This window comes from Anomaloglossus baeobatrachus, chromosome 5, assembly GCF_048569485.1.
Source record: "Anomaloglossus baeobatrachus isolate aAnoBae1 chromosome 5, aAnoBae1.hap1, whole genome shotgun sequence".
Classification (NCBI taxonomy): domain Eukaryota; kingdom Metazoa; phylum Chordata; class Amphibia; order Anura; family Aromobatidae; genus Anomaloglossus; species Anomaloglossus baeobatrachus.
Window position 1 is genome coordinate 587,789,004 of NC_134357.1, and position 15,232 is coordinate 587,804,235.

The following is a 15,232-nucleotide window of genomic DNA, read 5'->3' on the forward strand; positions in this document are numbered from 1 at the left end:
GTATTTACCTCCAGCTCCCGTCTTTCCTCCCCTTGCTGTGGAAATCCTTCCTCGGTGCCATCTTGCAGGCAAGCGTTTTCCAATGCCTCAAGTAGTTGCTCCTTAGAGAGTCCTTTGTAACCGACTCCTAATTCACGGGCCTTTGTTTGCAGGCTCACCATAGTCCAGTTCTTGTACTCTGAGGTTCTGATTCCAGATGTTAATGGGCTGTTGTCCTCCATTCTTTCTGCTCTGATCCCGCCGCTGCCACCAGTTTGTGACGGGGTATGCGACAGAGCAGTAAGGGACACCAGGCCAAGGAACAATCCAAAGGGCTTTATTGGAACAACAAAGATAAAGCACCAAACATAAATATAAATCCTTAAAGTCTGCAAGGAGTCCACAACAAAACAAAAGATCCAGGGGCACCTCCCGGTATTCCAACGCCAGGGAAAATAGGGCAATGGTCCTTATATGAGTTCCTTGAGTCCAACAGGGTGAACAATAAAACACAATCCAAAGTGGCCACTGATCTCCAGTCTGTAACAGTCCATACACAGGCTCTAGGATCCAGCCTCGGCTATAGATCCTAGTCCTTCTCCAGCCGAGATCCAACTAACTGACCTAACATGGGTCTCATTGTTCTTCTCTCTTGGGATCAGCCCCTTAGGTGGGCACACCTCCCCCTAGACATCTGATACATGAATGGACTTTAGACTCCTGGCTCTGTTCTGTTTACCAAGTTGTGGTTGGAGAAGTCCCATGCTGAGAAGAACAAACAATATCCCACCAGTAGTACATACAGGACAGTCAAGGAGAGACAGACTATTACACCATGAGCACAGGCGGGGGAGGGACACACTGTTACACGCGGCTCCGCTCCGTAAACCTTGTACACACGCGGCTCCGCTCCGTACACCTCGTACACACACGGCTCCGCTCCGTACACCTCGTACACACACGGCTCCGCTCTGTACACCTCGTAGACACGGCTCCACTCCGTACACCTCGTACACACACGGCTCTGCTCCGTACACCTCGTACACACGGCTCCGCTCCGTACACCTCGTACACACAGCTTCGCTCCGTACACCTCGTACACACACGGCTCCGCTCCGTACACCTCGTACACACACGGCTCCGCTCCGTACACCTCGTACACACACGGCTCTGCTACATCCACACAGAAACTTCCCCTCATCCAGCACCATGACAACCAGCACAGCAGAGTCCTGCATACACTGAGGAGCTGATCATGTGACCCCTGACTCCTCCCCTCCATGTGACATCATCACAGGTCCTGTAAGCACAGAGCAGCCATATATCTAGTGTGCGGCTCTGCAGGTGGAGGTAGGTGCAGGGTATTATATATCTAGTGTGCGGCTCTGCAGGAGGAGGTAGGTGCAGGGTATTATATATCTAGTGTGCGGCTCTGCAGGTGGAGGTAGGTGCAGGGTATTATATATCTAGTGTGCGGCTCTGCAGGTGGAGGTAGGTGCAGGGTATTATATATCTAGTGCGCGGCTCTGCAGGTGGAGGTAGGTGCAGGGTATTATATATCTAGTGTGCGGCTCTGCAGGTGGAGGTAGGTGCAGGGTATTATATATCTAGTGTGCGGCTCTGCAGGTGGAGGTAGGTGCAGGGTATTATATATCTAGTGCGCGGCTCTGCAGGTGGAGGTAGGTGCAGGGTATTATATATCTAGTGTGCGGCTCTGCAGGTGGAGGTAGGTGCAGGGTATTATATATCTGTGTGCGGCTCTGCAGGTGGAGGTAGGTGCAGGGTATTATATATCTAGTGTGCGGCTCTGCAGGTGGAGGTAGGTGCAGGGTATTATATATCTAGTGTGCGGCTCTGCAGGTGGAGGTAGGTGCAGGGTATTATATATCTAGTGTGCGGCTCTGCAGGTGGAGGTAGGTGCAGGGTATTATATATCTAGTGTGCGGCTCTGCAGGTGGAGGTAGGTGCAGGGTATTATATATCTGTGTGCGGCTCTGCAGGTGGAGGTAGGTGCAGGGTATTATATATCTAGTGTGCGGCTCTGCAGGTGGAGGTAGGTGCAGGGTATTATATATCTAGTGCGCGGCTCTGCAGGTGGAGGTAGGTGCAGGGTATTATATATCTAGTGTGCGGCTCTGCAGGTGGAGGTAGGTGCAGGGTATTATATATCTAGTGTGCGGCTCTGCAGGTGGAGGTAGGTGCAGGGTATTATATATCTAGTGTGCGGCTCTGCAGGTGGAGGTAGGTGCAGGGTATTATATATCTAGTGTGCGGCTCTGCAGGTGGAGGTAGGTGCAGGGTATTATATATCTGTGTGCGGCTCTGCAGGTGGAGGTAGGTGCAGGGTATTATATATCTAGTGTGCGGCTCTGCAGGTGGAGGTGCGTGCAGGGTATTATATATCTAGTGTGCGGCTCTGCAGGTGGAGGTAGGTGCAGGGTATTATATATCTGTGTGCGGCTCTGCAGGTGGAGGTAGGTGCAGGTTATTATATATCTAGTGTGCGGCTCTGCAGGTGGAGGTAGGTGCAGGTTATTATATATCTAGTGTGCGGCTCTGCATGTGGAGGTAGGTGCAGGTTATTATATATCTAGTGTGCGGCTCTGCAGGTGGAGGTAGGTGCAGGGTATTATATATCTAGTGTGCGGCTCTGCAGGTGGAGGTAGGTGCAGGGTATTATATATCTGTGTGCGGCTCTGCAGGTGGAGGTAGGTGCAGGGTATTATATATCTGTGTGCGGCTCTGCAGGTGGAGGTAGGTGCAGGGTATTATATATCTGTGTGCGGCTCTGCAGGTGGAGGTAGGTGCAGGGTATTATATATCTAGTGTGCGGCTCTGCAGGTGGAGGTAGGTGCAGGGTATTATATATCTAGTGTGCGGCTCTGCAGGTGGAGGTAGGTGCAGGTTATTATATATCTAGTGTGCGGCTCTGCAGGTGGAGGTAGGTGCAGGGTATTATATATCTAGTGTGCGGCTCTGCAGGTGGAGGTAGGTGCAGGGTATTATATATCTGTGTGCGGCTCTGCAGGAGGAGGTAGGTGCAGGGTATTATATATCTAGTGTGCGGCTCTGCAGGTGGAGGTAGGTGCAGGGTATTATATATCTAGTGTGCGGCTCTGCAGGTGGAGGTAGGTGCAGGGTATTATATATCTAGTGTGCGGCTCTGCAGGTGGAGGTAGGTGCAGGGTATTATATATCTAGTGTGCGGCTCTGCAGGTGGAGGTAGGTGCAGGGTATTATATATCTAGTGTGCGGCTCTGCAGGTGGAGGTAGGTGCAGGGTATTATATATCTAGTGTGCGGCTCTGCAGGTGGAGGTAGGTGCAGGGTATTATATATCTAGTGTGCGGCTCTGCAGGTGGAGGTAGGTGCAGGGTATTATATATCTAGTGTGCGGCTCTGCAGGTGGAGGTAGGTGCAGGGTATTATATCTAGTGTGCGGCTCTGCAGGTGGAGGTAGGTGCAGGGTATTATATATCTGTGTGCGGCTCTGCAGGTGGAGGTAGGTGCAGGGTATTATATATCTAGTGTGCGGCTCTGCAGGTGGAGGTAGGTGCAGGGTATTATATATCTAGTGTGCGGCTCTGCAGGTGGAGGTAGGTGCAGGGTATTATATATCTAGTGTGCGGCTCTGCAGGTGGAGGTAGGTGCAGGGTATTATATATCTAGTGTGCGGCTCTGCAGGTGGAGGTAGGTGCAGGGTATTATATATCTAGTGTGCGGCTCTGCAGGTGGAGGTAGGTGCAGGGTATTATATATCTAGTGTGCGGCTCTGCAGGTGGAGGTAGGTGCAGGGTATTATATATCTAGTGTGCGGCTCTGCAGGTGGAGGTAGGTGCAGGGTATTATATATCTAGTGTGCGGCTCTGCAGGTGGAGGTAGGTGCAGGGTATTATATATCTAGTGTGCGGCTCTGCAGGTGGAGGTAGGTGCAGGGTATTATATATCTAGTGTGCGGCTCTGCAGGTGGAGGTAGGTGCAGGGTATTATATATCTAGTGTGCGGCTCTGCAGGTGGAGGTAGGTGCAGGGTATTATATATCTAGTGTGCGGCTCTGCAGGTGGAGGTAGGTGCAGGGTATTATATATCTAGTGTGCGGCTCTGCAGGTGGAGGTAGATGCAGGTTATTATATATCTGTGTGCGGCTCTGCAGGAGGAGGTAGGTGCAGGGTATTATATATCTAGTGTGCGGCTCTGCAGGAGGAGGTAGGTGCAGGGTATTATATATCTAGTGTGCGGCTCTGCAGGTGGAGGTAGGTGCAGGGTATTATATATCTAGTGTGCGGCTCTGCAGGTGGAGGTAGGTGCAGGGTATTATATATCTAGTGTGCGGCTCTGCAGGTGGAGGTAGGTGCAGGGTATTATATATCTAGTGTGCGGCTCTGCTCTGCAGGTGGAGGTAGGTGCAGGGTATTATATATCTAGTGTGCGGCTCTGCAGGTGGAGGTAGGTGCAGGGTATTATATATCTAGTGTGCGGCTCTGCAGGTGGAGGTAGGTGCAGGTTATTATATATCTGTGTGCGGCTCTGCAGGTGGAGGTAGGTGCAGGTTATTATATATCGCCTCCATACTCCGCGGCGCTGTACACACTATTATCGCCGTCTGGCATACAGCTATTGCTTTCTCTCATCATAAACTCTAATATCTCCAGTAATTACATTGTTGTTTTTCCTTCGTCATCTTCTCCCCATTCAGGTCCTTATAATATCGGATCCTCTCAGTGGAGATCTTCTATATAAGAGACTTCTCCTGATTGCCCCGTGAAGGATGGATATGGACAGGGAGAAGATGGCGGAGAGGATATTCCACCTCACCCTAGAGATCCTCTTCCGGCTTACTGGAGAGGTGAGAGATTCTGATGACGTCACATTACATCATTCTTATCTATGGGAATAACAGATGGACAGAACTGGAGAGGTGAGGACTCTGGAAATGTCTGGAGTGAGATTTATTACTGTGTCTCTCCATAACCAGGATTACACAGTAGTGAAGAAGACCTCTAGTGAGCGCTGTCAGGCCCCTGTGTCTGAGGGATGGGGAAGACCCCTGAGCCCAATCACGGGGCCTCCACCTCACCCTCCGATACATGAGGACATCAATGACCAGAAGATCCTAGAACTCACCTACAAGATGATTGAGCTGCTGACTGGAGAGGTGACACTGCTGGGAATGCTGGGACATTATACAGTAACGCTATGAAGGGATCGGGGGTGACGGTATCATTGTATGTGTCAGGTTCCTATAAGGTGTCAGGACGTCACCGTCTATTTCTCCATGGAGGAGTGGGAGTATTTAGAAGGACACAAAGATCTGTACAAGGACGTCATGATGGAGGCTCCCCAGCCCCTCACATCACCAGGTAATAGACAGGACTAAATACACACGGCCTATAATTATCTGTATGTAAGGAATGAATTCAGTCCCTGTATGTGTCTCCTCCAGGTCTATCCAGTAAGAGGACGACACCAGAGAGATGTCCCCATCCTCTTCTCCCACAGGACTGTAAACAAGAAGACCCCGATGTTCCTCAGGATCCTCAGGTAGATGGAGAGAAGGAGCCATGAAATCCCCCTATGATGTGTAGACGGCTGTGAAGGTCTTGTGCTCAGTCTTGGTTTATCCTCCAGTATTATATGTGTTATACTTGTGTAATGAGAGCGGTGGAGATGGCAGGATTAGAGCTGATCATAGATGGGACTTCTCCATCTGTCGGTGACTTTTACAATATTTGTTTCAGGGTGATGATCTGACCCATATTAATACTACAGAGACATATGTGAGGGGTGATGAGCCGAGTAAGGAGGAGATTCCTATATATGACTACCCAGGTGAGTAGTGACCACTAGGAAACATTTTGAACATTATTGGTAATAATAATACCTTACAGAATATTTTTTTTTAACCACACTGATGGGAACAGTTCTCAACAGTCCAATGTGATAGTTTTCACCTCCCGTAAATGTGCCTGGAGTTGTGTGGCATTCATCACTCAGTTCTGAAATGGCAATGTTCACCATGAAGAGGTCATCAGTATGGGATGTGGCTAAAGGACGTCCACTTCTCTGCCTTTCTGTAACTCTCCCAGTCTCTCTGTATCTCTGTACAAGCTGCTGGTGACTGTTAAGGGTCGTCGGTGAGGCTCTTGCGGCTGAGGCTAAGTCCTGTAGTGGGGCTTCTGAGCATGTGCGAGCTTGCAAGTAGGCTTTTTGTTCTAAGTCACCTTTTGCCCCTTCTGAGCATGCTCACCACGTGGCGATCGGCAATTGGTCGTGAACTGGGATCACATGACTACGAAGGCTTATGATTGGCCGCGAGTGACGTCATCGCTGATGTATGATCACATGAAGATGACACGGGCTCACATGACCATGACATGTTGGCTGCTGATTGGCTGCGGGTGACGTCATTCTTGATGAACTTGCTGATGATTGGTGGATTAAGCTCGGAGCTCCTTCATCTTGTGGGAGGTGCTTCATCTATAAAGATCCCTGCAGCACGCTGTTCGGCACTCAGTCGTTCTTGGTGCATACATGGGGTAGACGCCTCATGTGTGATGGCCAATACTACCCTCTTCCTTGCATTTTAGGGGAATGGGTTAGGCAGGGTCTCAGTACCAACTAGTAGTATACTACAGCCCGCTTCCATCTACCTTAGAGGAGCCGGGTTAGGCAGGGCCATCACTCACTGCTCTCCATGTCTCTCTAATACGTCTGTGCGGTTAGCATAGTAAGCTCACTGACTCCCTCTGTGTGGATAGCACAAGGAGTTCAGGCAGGGACTATCATTAAGCTTAAGCAGTACGGATAGTACTGTTTGCACCCACATCAGTGTGAAGTAACAGTGGTATTAGTTAGTGGACAGCGGCTGGGGTAACCATCCGCGTATGGTTTGTAATTCCTGTAATTGGGCAGGAGCTACAGGTCCACCCTTTTTTATCATTTTGGCATTTGCCGTGTCTCTGTGAGTTAACATTGAACACTGCACTTAGGGCGGTGTTACACGGGACGATATATCGTGCGATCACATGAGCGATCGCACCCGCACCCGTCGTTTGTGCGTCACGGGCAATTTGTTGCCCGTGGCGCACAAAGTCGTTTACCCCTGTCACACGTACGTACCTCCCGAATGACGTCGCTGTGGGCGGTGAACATCCTCTTCCTCAAGGGGGAGGGACGTTCGGCGTCACAGCGACGTCACACAGCGGCCGTCCAATAGAAGCGGAGGGGCGGAGATGAGCGGGACGTAACATCCCGCCTACCTCCTTCGTTCCGCCTTGCCGGCGGGACGCAGGTAAGCTGCAGTTCATCGTTCCCGGGGTGTCACACGGAGAGATGTATGCTGCTTCGGGAACAACGAACAACCGGCGCGCAGAAGGAGGAATGACTGTGAAAATGAGCAACGTGTCAATGAGCAATGATAAGGTGAGTATTTTTGCTCATTCACAGTTGTTCGTAGCTGTCACACACTACGACATCTCTAATCGGAATTCGTGACCCCGACAACATGTCGCCCGATATATCGTAGCGTGTGACGCCGCCCTTAGTCTTATTGTCACTGTGAGGTAACAGTGACAGTACCACTCTTGTGGTACAGTATCCCTTACCTTGCCTTCGCCAGCAGCAGATTATTCTGCACGGTGGGCCCTGCCTGCTAGATAGCCTACCTATTCCCTACCATCTTGCAGTCTCATAACATTACGACTGAGCCAAGGGCCTGGCTGGGATGGCAGAATTACAACTCTAACACCGCTACATACAGCAGCTTGAGGCTAGGCTTCAGGCTGTTGATGAGAAACCTCAAGCTACTGTGGTGTCTCCGACTCACGCTCCTCAACTTGCCCTACCTAATAGGTACTCAGGCGAAGCCAAGTTATGTCGAGGCTTCGTGAATCAGTGCCAAATACACTTGGAGGTGAATGCCTCTCGCTTTCCATCTGAGAGGGCAAAAGTAGGCTTTATAATATCACTACTCCAAGATAAAGCCTTGGAATGGGCAACTCCTCTGTGGGAGCGTAATGATGTAGAGACTCAGACTGCCACGTCTTTCCTTAAGGCTCTGAATGCAGTGTTTTTGGGGCCCCAGGTTACCCATGACGCGGCACTGAGATTATTAGACCTGGTACAAGGGTCTTTATCTACCAGTTTGTATGCCATCACATTTCGTACTCTGACTTCTGAGTTAGATTGGCCAGAGCGGGTCTTGATACCCATTGTTTGGAGAGGTTTAGTGGTTTATGTTAAGGACGCTCTTGTCACTAGAGAGGTTCCACCTACCTTGGAGGAGCTCATCACAGTGGCAACGAGAATTGATGTACGTCATAACGAGTGTCAGCTAGAGTCTATACCATCTCGTCCTAAGACAAAACCCATCCCTGACCTTTCGGCCTCTCAGGCATCAGGCACTACATCAGAGAAATTACCTACTCCTATGGAGTTAGGACGTACTTCTCCTACTGTATGTCCCGTAAGGCTACACCTCCTATCTGTTTTGTATGCCATCGTGTGGAACATTATGCCAATAGATGCCCTACTCGTCAGAGAAGCTCCCTCGTCTAGTAACTATAAGAGGGGAGTTGCTAGACACGTCCTCATCACCCTCTAAATTGTTTCTTTCAAGGGAAGCTATCCTTTTCCTCTACTGTCTTGGCTATTAAGGCTTTTGTGGACTCTGGGGCAGATGGGAATTTTGTTTCTTCTACGTTTTTCACGAAACACAAGATTCCTTCTGTTAGTTTAGCAAGTCCTATCCCGGTGCGGGTTGTCACTGGGACTGTTTTATCAGAGTCGATTACATTGAGGACTATTCCCTTACAGCTTTCCTTGCCTCACACTCATGTAGAGGAAAATTATTTTCTGGTTTTACCTGAGGGTATTGATGACATACTGTTAAGGGTACTTTGCACGTTGCGACATCGCTAGCAAATGCTAGCGATGCCGAGCGCGATAGCCCCCGCCCACGTCGCACATGCGATATGTAGTTCGAGCTGCTGTAGCGAACATTATCGCTACAGCAGCTTCACACGCACATACCTGGTCTGCGATGTCGCTGTGACTGCCGAAGAATCCCTCCTTCAAGGAGGCGGTGCGTTCGGCGTCACAGCGACGTCACTAAGCGGCCGGCCAATAGAAGTGGAGGGGCGGAGATGAGCGGGATGTAAACATCCCGCCCACCTTCTCCCTTCCGCATTACCGCTGGACGGCGGGCGCAGGTAAGGAGATGTTTGTCGGTCCTGCGGCTTCACACACAGCGATGTGTGGTGGTGCAGGAATGACAAACAACATCGTACCTGCGAACACACCGACATTATGAAAATGACCGACGTGACACAGATCAGCGATTTTTTTTTTTTTTTTTTTTTTTTTTTTTTTTTTTTTTTGACTGTTTCACGCTCGTTTATTTACTCTCGTAGGCTTTACACGTTGCGCCGTCGTTACCGGCGCCGGATGTGCGTCACTTTCGATTTGACCCCGACGATATCGCAGTAGCGATGTCGCAACGTGCAAAGTACCCCTTGGTACTTTGCACGTTGCGACATCGCTACTGCGATATCGTCGGGTCAAATCGAAAGTGACGCATATCCGGCACCGGTAACGACGTCGCAACGTGTAAAGCCTAGATGCACCGATAAACGATCGCAAAAGCGTCATAAATCAGTGATCTGTGTAGCGTCGGACATTTCCATAATGTCGCACCAATAGGAGATACGATGTTGTTCCTCGTTCCTGCGGCAGCATACATCGCTGTGTATGAAGCCGCAGGAGCGAGGAACATCTCCTTACCTGCGTCCCGGCTGCAATGAGGAAGGAAGGAGGTGGGCGGGAATTTTACATCCTGCTCATCTCCGCCCCTCCGCTTCTATTGGCCGCCTGCCGTGTGACGTCGCTGTGACGCCGCACGACCCGCCCCCTTAGGAAGGAGGCGGGTCGCTGGCCAGAGCGACGTCGCAGGGCAGATAAGTGTGTGTGATGCTGCCGTAGCAATAATGTTCACTACGGCAGCTATCACAAGATATCGCATGTGCGACGGGGGCGGGTACTATCGCGCTCGGCATCGCTATCATCGGCTAGCGATGTCGCAGCGTGCAAAGTACCACTCGGGCCTACCGTGGCTTCGTACACATGCTCCAGTAATAGATTGGGAGTCTGACAGTATCATCAAATGGGGTTCTAAGTGTCATTCCCACTGTCTGTCTGTTGCACCTAAGACACAGTTGCTTCAACTGCGATCCCTGATATATCTCCATTACCGACTCCATATTTAGAGTATGTTGACGTCTTTTCCAAAAAGGGCGCAGAGAAACTTCCTCCACATAGGCCCTATGATTACGCCATTGACCTCATCCCGAGTTCTGTACCACCTAAGGGCAGAGTTTATCCTTTGTCCATACCCGAGACTGAGGCGATGGCTGCCTACATCAATGACAGTTTAGAGAGGGGCTTTATTCGCAAGTCCGTCTCTCCTGCTGGGGCTGGTTTCTTTTTTGTGCGCAAAAAACAGGGGGATTTGCATCCTTGCATTGATTACAGGGTTCTTAATGCTATTACCATCAAGAATAAGTACCCTTTACCCCTTATATCGGAGCTGTTTGATAGGCTTCATTGGGCTCGTGTGTTTACAAAGTTGGAGCTTATAACCTGGTGCGTATCCGAGAGGGTGACGAATGGAAGACGGCATTTAACACCAGAGACGGTCACTATGAATACTTGGTCATGCCTTTCGGTGTAATGCTCCCGCAGTGTTTCAAGACTTTGTAAACGACGTATTTAGAGATCTGTTATTGTCATCCGTTGTAGTGTATTTGGATGACATTACTGATCTTTTCACCAGATCTCGAAACACACCGTCAGGATGTTATCCGAGTTCTCTCTCGTCTAAGGGAGCACTCACTGTTTGCCAAGCTTGAGAAATGCGTCTTTGAGCAGTCGTCCCTACCCTTCTTGGGCTATATCATTTCTCATGAGGGCTTGGCAATGGATCCTGCTAAACTCTCAGCGGTGTTGGAGTGGTCTGAACCACGTTCTTTAAAAGCCGTGCAACGATTCCTAGGCTTCATTAATTACTATCTGCAGTTTATTCCACATTTCTCCACGCTGGTAGTTCCCTTGGTGGCTTTGACCAAAAAGGGAGCAAATCCTAAGGCTTGGTCTGCAGAGACTACTCAGGCTTTTGCAGCTGTTAAGGCGCATTTTTCCAGCGTGCCTGTTCTCCAGAGACCTGATGAGAACAAGCCTTTTATTATGGAGGTGGATGCATCCTCTGTGGGAGCCGGTGCGGTTTTGTTCCTAAAGGATAGCAACGGCAGAAAAAGAGCGTGTTTCTTCTTTGCCAAAACATTCTCCCCCGCTGAGAAGAATTACACCATAGGAGATAGCTTCTGGCCATGAAATTGGCGCTAGAGGAGTGGCGTCATCTGCTTGAGGGGGCTAGGTATTCCTTTCAGATTCATACTAAGCATAAGAATGTCACGCACCTTCAGACTGCACAGCGTCTGAACCCCCGTCAAGCACGTTGGTCCTTGTTTTTCTCCCATTTTAATTTCTCAGTGCATTACCTGTCTGGGAGTAAGGGCGGCTTTGCACACTATGACATCGCAGGTGCGATGTCGGTGGGGTCAAATCGAAAGTGACGCACATCCGGCGTCACTTGCGATGTCGTAGTGTGTAAATCCTAGATTATACGATAAACGAGCGCAAAAGCGTCGTTATCGTATCATCGTTGCAAGCTCCGACTTTTCCATAATTTTGCTGCAGCGATGGTACGATGCTGTTCCTCGTTCATGCGGCAGCACACATCGCTGTGTTACGCCGCAGTTGCGAGGAACTTCACCTTACCTGCCGCCGGCGGCACTACGGAAGGAAGGAGGTGGGCGGGATGTTTACATCCTGCTCATCTCCGCCCCTCTGCCGCTATTGGCCGCCTGCCGTGTGACTTCGCTGTGATGCCGCACGACCCGCCCCCTTAGGAAGGAGGCGGGTCGCCGGCCAGAGCGACGGTCGCAGGGCAGGTGAGTGCATGTGAAGCTGGCGTAGCGATAATTTTCGCTACGCCAGCTATCACAAGATATCGTACATGCGACGGGGGCGGGGACTATCGCGTGCGACATCGCAGCATCGGCTTGCGATGTCGCAGCGTGCAAAGCCCGCCTAAGAATAACAAGGCAGATGCTCTCTTTCGGTCCATGGAGTCTACTCAGGAGGAAGACGAAACACCTTGCTTCATCCTTCCATCTCAGGCTTTTCAAACGCTCTCCCCTGTGACTCTGGATCAGATACCTCCAGGGAGGACGTTTGTTCCTCCGGCACAGCAGAATGATAATCTGTCCTGGGCCCACACTTCTAAATTAGGTGGGCATTTTGGTGTAAGACGTTCGCAAGAGTTGCTAGAGAGGTGGTATTGGTGGCCACAGTTGGCCAACCATGTCAGGAAATATGTCCACTCCTGTTTCTCTTGCGCACGCAACCGTCCCTCATGACAGAAACTGGCTGGTCTCTTACATCCGTTGCCGGTGCCTGACAGACCTTGGGAGGTTGTAGGCAGGGATTTTGTGGGGGATCTGCCCTGTTCACAAGGGCATCGGTTTGTCTGGGTTTTTACTGACCATTTCTCACGGATGGTTCATTTGGTTCCTTTACGGAGGATACCGTCCTCAAAGATCTTAGCCAAACTGTTCATCAAACACGTCTTTTGACTGCACGGAATGCCTGATCGTATTGTGTGTGATCAAGGACCACAGTTTGCTTCCCAGTTCTGGCATGAGCTCTGTAGACTATTACAAATAGAATTGAACATCTCCTCGGCTTATCATCCGGAATCAGACTCTGATTATCTATCTTTGACACTTCGTGTCAGAGAACCATGATGACTGGTCCTCACTTCTTCCCTGGGCCGAATTTGCCCTTAACAATTCTGTAGCAGAGGCAACTGGGCAAACACCTTTTGTCCTCAATAATGGACAACATCCTCGGGTACCACTACCCTTTCCTTCTACCTCTTCTTCGTCTCAGGTGACAGACTGGGCAACTAGTGCCAGAGAGGTTTGGGATCAAGCCCAAGGAGCGATTCAGGCGTCCAAGGATCGCATGAAGGCTGTTGCTGATCGGTTCCGTCGTACTGCTCCAGTGTTCGCCCCAGGGGATTTTGTGTGGCTTTCTACAAAAAAATGTGAAATTAAAAACGTAGTCATCCAAATTTCTCTATCGTTTCATTGGGGGACACAGGACCATGGGTTATGCTGCTGTCACTAGGAGGCTGACACTAAGTAAACATAAAAAAAGTTAGCTCCTCCCTAGCAGCATACACCCCGAGCCGGAGGCGGGCTCAGATCAGTTTTTAGCTTAGTGTCGTAGGAGGCTGATGTGGGCCGTCTCGGCCCCCCTCAGCCATGTATGTTTTTGCGCTTTTTTCTTTTATTTCGGCGCCGCTCATCACCCCCAGCCTCCTCCAGCGTCCCCTCGCCATTTTAGCCTGCCTCTGGTCCCCTGAGGCTGCAGCGCGCCGGCGTTCTGACTCTTCTGGCCAGCTCACTCCTGGACTCCCTCTTCTGGACTGGTGGGCAGCACGCAGGACCTGGGTAAGCTCTGCTCCTAAGGAGTAGCCCTCACTAGGCAGCATTCTCTGAGTTTAGGGACGAGTTAACCCTCTCCTGTCTCCTTCCTAGCAGCCACCAGGGAGAGTGCCTGTTTTCACCATGCCTAAAGCTAAGCCCACCCAATCCAAGCAGGCCCCCTTTGCACTATTTTTTGCATGTTCCTCCTGCAAGTCCAAGTTTTCCCAGGGTCAGGACGCCCCACTATGCTCCGTCTGTTCTACAGACGCACAGCCTCCGCAGGACTCCGCGGCCGACGCTTCTGATACCGCAGACGCCACAGCGCCATATGCTGCAGGGCCCTGCGTCCCGCCCCCCCCGACTGGCTAGCGTCCCTGTCCCAGTCCGTAGATTCCCTCTCTGAGGCTTCTCGGACCATCGCGCAAGCTCTGCGCCTGCTGCCGTCGCTCGCCCAGATTCCCGCAGACCCGGCGCAATCGCCTCCGGAGCAGGTGAGCCCCGTTGCAGGGTCCTCCTCTGCTGCTCAAAAACGGACCCGCCAGGTCTCGTCCTCAGACTCTTCCCAGGTTTCACCTTCATCCCCAGGTCCAGACCGTCAGTCCTCCAGGGAGGCTTCTGACTGCTCCGATGATGATTCCGATGCGGCACCCCTGCAGGACTCAGAGCAGGCGGCTGATATTCGGCGCATGGTGAATAGCCTGATAGAAGCAGTAAACCAGACCTTGAAGGTACAGGTGGACCCAGTCTCCTCCCAGAGCACCCAGGTCTCGTTTAAGCGGGTGAAGCGGGCCCAGAGCACATTCAGCGGACATCCAGAATTCGCTGAGTTACTGCGCAGCCACAGGCAACAGCCGGACAGGGTATTTACCAGCGGTAAGTCCATCGATTTGCATTATCCCTTTCCTGAGGGTCTTCGAAAGGATTGGGCAGGCTCCCCTGTGGTCGACCCCCCAATCTCCCGCCTATCTTCTCACACAGTCCTTCCACTCACTAACGGTACGTCTCTCAAGGACCCTACGGACCGTACTATTGACAGGTTGGCCCGCTCCGCTTTCGAGGCAGCGGGCACATCCCTCTCTCCGGCCTTTGCCTCGGTTTGGGTTGCGAAGGCCCTGATGTCCTGGGCGGACACGCTACGTTGCGGTCTCCGCGCCATTCCTGCCAATCTGGACTTGGTTCCCATCGCCTCGCAGATTTCCCTCGCGGGTGAGTACTTGCTCAATGCAGCCCTGGCGTCTGCAAGTTGCGCGACCCAGGCCGCCAGCAACAATGTGGCCATCCGTCGAGCCCTCTGGCTCCGGTCCTGGAACGCGGATGCGGCCTCTAAGAAGTCACTAACTTCCCTGCCCTTCCTAGGGGAGCGTCTCTTCGGAGATAGGCTGGACCAGCTGATCTCCGATGCAACGGGAGGAAAGAGTACATCTCTCCCCCAATTGCGCCCTAAGCGCTTCCAGAATCGGCGTCCCACCGCTCGTTTCCGGCCCTTTCGCAGCTTCAACTCCAATCCCCAGGCACGGAAAAGCCGCTCTCCTCCGAGAGACAGGAAGACCCCATCATTCAAGACCAATCCCGCCTGGCGTTCACGCTCCCGCCAGCCCACGAGATCCTCTTCTGGTTACCGCCGACGTTCCTCCAAGTGATTCGCGGTCGGCGCGCAACAGCGCCAGACTTGTGGGAGGGCGTCTGTCTCGTTTTCAGCATGTGTGG

At 51.4% G+C, this 15,232-nt stretch overlaps 1 pseudogene; it reads left to right on the forward strand.

The window, feature by feature from the left end:
• The window catches only part of LOC142313163 (uncharacterized), a 176,968-nt pseudogene that overhangs the window by 148,814 nt on the left and 12,922 nt on the right, over positions 1-15,232 (forward strand).